Source organism: Penaeus monodon, chromosome 44 (assembly GCF_015228065.2).
Source record: "Penaeus monodon isolate SGIC_2016 chromosome 44, NSTDA_Pmon_1, whole genome shotgun sequence".
Classification (NCBI taxonomy): Eukaryota; Metazoa; Arthropoda; class Malacostraca; order Decapoda; family Penaeidae; genus Penaeus; species Penaeus monodon.
In genome coordinates this window covers 4,456,520-4,461,872 of record NC_051429.1, presented here as the reverse complement: position 1 = coordinate 4,461,872, position 5,353 = coordinate 4,456,520, and positions in this window count along the sequence as shown.

Sequence of the window (5,353 nt, the reverse complement as noted above, 5' to 3'; positions counted from 1 at the left end):
TATATATATGTATATAATATATTAATTTATATATATATTAATATATATATTTTTATTATCTATATAATGGTTATATCCATATATCCATATATATATATATTTTTATATATATAATCCTATATATATATCTATATAATATATATATAAACCTTATATATAAGAGGAGAAATATAAACATATTTGTGTGTGTTATATATATATAATATCTATCATATTATATATATATTCTATATATATATAAAATATATTTTATATTTGTTTATATTTCTCTCTCTCTCTTTCTCTCTCTCCCCTCTTCTCTCTCTCCTCTCTCTCTCCCCTCTCTCTCTCTCTCTCTCTCTCTCTATTTTAAATATTATTATATATAATTATATCTATATATATCTTATATATATATATTATATATTATATATAAAATTCTTATATTTATTAAATATATATTATATAAATTTAAAAAAATTAAATTATATAAATATACAATATTAAAAAAATTTTATATTTTATATATTATATATTATAATATATTAAAAAAAAAAATTTTAAAAAAAAAAAAAAAAAAAATAATTTAAAATTATATATATAAAATTATATATATATATATTTATTATATATATTATATATTTTATATAATAATAAAATATATATTTTATATATATATATATAGAATATATAAAAATATTATATTTAAAATAATTATATAATATTTTATATATTTTTAAATATACATAATTATAAAAAATTATATTTTTATATAAATGAATTTTAATAAAAAATGTAGATGAAGATTAAAAATAATAATAATAATAATTATATTATATATTAAATATTTTTTTTATAAAATTTTTTATAAAAATTCTATTTTTAAATTATATAATAAAACAAAAAAAAAAAGGGGAAAAAAAAAACAAAAAAGAAATTATATATATATATAATATTTATTTAAATTATATTTTATATATATATTTATTAAAATTTTTATTTTATTAAAATTATTTTATTTTTTAAATATACCAATCTTTTTAAAACACTTAATTATAACTAATAATTTTTTTAATTATTTTTCTAATATATTCTATTTTTTTATTCTTATTTCTTATTTTTTTATTTGTATTTTAAAAATTTTTTTTTTTATATATATCTTTTCTTTTTTAATATTATATCTATTATTTTATTATTTATATTTAATATTTTTTAAATTTAAATTTTAATTTTATATTTAAAATATATAAATTTTTTTTTATCTCACTAGTACACTATTAATTTTATTATCTTTTTTTATATTTTATCTATCTATTTCTTTATTATATTATTATACTTATTTTTATTTTTATTTTTTATTTTTTATATTTTTTTATACTATTTTAAATATTTTTTTTTTTATTTTTTTTTTTTTTTTTAAAAAACCCCCAAAAAAAAAAAAAAAATTTTTTTTTTTTTTTTCTATTTTTATTTTTTATCTTTTATTTTTTTAAAATTATTTTTTTAATCTTTTTTCTTTTTTTTCTTAAAATTTTTAAATCTATATATTTTTTTTTTATTCATTTACCCAAATTTTATCTATTTTACATTTATATTTTTTTATTCTTTATTTTTTATTACTTTTTAAACTTATATATTTCCCTTTTTAATTATTATTTTATTTTTTATATTTTTAATTATTCTTAAAAATATATTATCTATTCTTTTTATTATATTATCTCTTTTCTATCTATTATTCTTTCTCTATTACTATTATTATATTATTTTTATTATTTTTGAAATTTAAAATTAAAAAACATATATATAACCATATTCATATCTTTATCTATATTCAAATTAATTTCTTTTATTATTTTATCTTAATTTTTATACTATATTTATATTCTTTAATTACTATATATACTTTTTTAAAAATTTTATCTTTTTTTATATATTTTATATTTCTACTTTTTAAAATTTTTTAATATATTCTAATATCCCCAAATTTTTAATAATTTATTATATTATCTATATTTATATCTACTCATATTCTATACTATTTTTTTATATATCCTTTTATTAATTATTAATTTATTTCTATTTTATATACTTATTTAATATATTTTTTATTCACATTTTATTTATATTTTCTCTATTATATTATCTCTTTAATCTTTTCTTTCTTTTAATCTACCTCTCTATATTCTCTTTTTTTTTTATTTTTTTCCTCTATTTTCTTTTTATTTTTTTTCTCTTTTTTTTTCTTTCTTTACTATCTCTACCCTTATATCTTTCTATATATACTTTCTTTCTTTTACTACCCTCCTCCCCTATCTCTTTTCTCCCCTTTGATCTTTTCTATCTAAATCTCCTCATTTTAAATTTACTTTTCATTTTTTTTATTTTTTATTATTTCTTTTATTTTCTTATATTTTTTATTTTTTTTAAACCCCCTTTCTTTTATTTTTCTTTTTATTATTTTTCTTTTTATTTTATTTATCTTTTTTTATTTTTATTTCTATCTTTTTCTTTTTTATTTTTCTTTATTCTTTCCTTTTCTCTCTATTATTTTTTATATTTTTCTCTCCTCCTCCTTTTTCTCTTCTTCTCCCCTTTCCCTCTCTTTTTCTTTTTTTCTCTTTCTACTTTCCTCTTTCCCCTTTTCTCTTCCCCTTCTCCTCTCCCCTTTCTCTCTCTCTCTCTCTCTCTTTTTTTCCCCTTTCCCTCTCTTCCCCTCTCCCCCTTCTCTCTCTATTTATTTCTTCTTTTTCTCTTTTCCCCTTTTTTTTTTTTTTTTTCCTTCTTTTTTCCCCTTCTTCTTTCTCTCTCTCTTCTTTTTCTTCTCTCTCTATTTATCCCCCCTTTTTTCTTTTCTTTTCCCCTCTTTTTTATCCTCTATCCCCTTCTTTTCTTTTCTCTTTTCCCCTTTTCTTTTTCCCCCCTTTCCACTCTTCTCTATCTCTTTCTTTTTTCCCCTTCCTTATATATTTCTAATCTTTTCTTTTCCTATATTTTTTTTATTTCTTCTTTTTTTTTTTTATATTTTTTTCCTATTTAATTAATAATCTTTTATCTTATCTCTATATCTATTTTAATTTATTTAAATTTTTAAAATTCTCTTCCATTATTTTTCTAATTTTAATTTTCTTTTCTCTTTTATTTTATTTTATCTTATTTATTTTAATTTCCTCTCTCTTTTTTTTATTTTATTTTCTAAAAATTATTTTTTTTTTTTATTCATTTTCCTATTTTTTTATTTTCCTTTTCCCTCTACTTCTTCTCTTTTTCCCTATTTCTTTCTTTTCCCCTCTTTTTCTCTTTTATTTTCCCCCCCTTTTATTTTTATCTTCCTTTTGATTCTTTCTTTATAATATATTTATTTTATATACTATTATTTTTATCTACTATCTATTCTTTTACTATTTATATTTACATATTTTAAATTCTTATTTTTTATATTTATTTATAGTTTTTTTTTTTTATATATTTAAAATTTTTATTTTTTAATTCATTATTTTAAAATTTTCTTTATTTCTTTTTTTCTTTTTTTTTTATTTATCTTATTTCTATATTATATATATTATCTATATTTCTATATCTTTTTCTATATATATTTTTTTTCCCTCATTTCCTTTTTTTTCTTCATTTTTTCGTAATCTCATTTTCTTTTCCTTCTTTTTTCCCTTTTCTCTTTTTATATCTCTTCCCCCCCCCTTTTAATTCTCTCTTTTTTATTGGGTTTTTATTTTCCCCTTATCTATTTTTATTTTCCCCTTTTTTTTTCTTCTATATTTTTAAAATTTATTTTTTCTTATATTTTTTTTTAAATTTATCCGATATTTTATCTTTTTTTTTTTTTTTTTATTATTAAAATTTATTTTTTTATTTATATTTATTTTTTTTATTTTTTTTTAAATTATTTTTTCTATTTTTTTCCTTTTTATTTTTATTTCTTCCTTTTTTTTTTTTCTTTTTTTTATTCTCCTTTATTCTATTTTTAATTTTATATTTTTTTTTTTTTTATTTTCCCCCGTTTTTTTTTCTTCTTTTCCCCTCTTTTTCCCCCTTTTTTTTCTTTTTTTTTATATATTATCTTTCTTATTTTATTTTTTTTTTCCCTAATTTTATTTATTACTTTTTTTAATTTATTTTAACATATATTTTGTTTTTTTACTTTTATATCTTTCCTTTTAAAAACTCTTTTTTTCTTCTTTTTATTTTTTTTTTATTTCTATAACTTGTTTAAAAATTCCTTTTCCCTTTTATTTTTAATTAACTTTAATTTTTTTTATTATCTATTTTTTTATTTATCCAGCTTTTCTTTCTTTTTATTTTCCCCTCTTCTCCTCTTTTTCCCCTTTTTTTTCCCTATAAAATCTCTTTTTTATTCTATTCTCTTTATCTTTTTTATATGTTGTATTTTTTTTCTACTTTCCCCCTCTTCTTTTTTCCAAAATCCCTCCTCTTCCCCCAATCTTCCCCTTTCCCTTCTCTACCCTTTCTTTTCTTTCTTCTTCTCAAAAAATTTTATCTTTTCCCTTATATTTCCCCCAAAATCCTAATTTTTTCCCTTTATATTTTCTTATCTCATTTCCTTTTCTTTTTTCTTTTTCTTTTAAAGCAAAAAGGGGGCAAAGGAGGGCAAAAAAAAAAAAAAAAAAAAAAAAACCAAAAAATTTTTCTTTCTATCTTTTCTTTAAAAATATTCTCTTATCTTTTCTTTTCCTCCCCCCACCCATCTTTTTATCTTCTTTCTCTTATTTTTTTAACTATATTTTTTCTATATATCATCTTTCTCATTATATTTTTAAATATTTTATTTTTTTTCCAATTAAAATTACAATTCTTATATATTTCTTTATCTATATTATAATAATTTTTATATTTATATTTTTCCCTATATATATTTTTCCCCCTTTCTTATATTTATTTTAAAAAAAATTTTATTAAATTTTTTTATTTACTTTTCTTAAAAAAACCTATAAGAGCCCAAGAAAAAATTTTAAAAATTTATTATTTTTTTTTATTTTATTTAATTTAATTTTATTTTTCCCCCCTATATTAATCTCTCTTTTTTTATTATTTAAAATTATTATATTTTTTTTTTTTATTATTTTTATTTTTTTTTTTACTTTTTTCCTTTTCTTTCTTTTACTTCACTCTTCTTTCCTATTTTTTTTTTCTTTTTCCTATTTTTTTCTTTGTCTATCTATCTTTTTTCTTCATCTTTTCTTCTTCTTCTATTTTTTTTATTCTTTTTTTTTTTATTATTTTCTTTTCTTTTTTCTTTCTGTCTATCTATCTATTATCTATCTTTCTATTCTCATTTTTTTTTTATCTATTATCTTTTATTTTCTTTTTTCTACATCTTTTTTTCTTTCTTTTTCCATTTTTT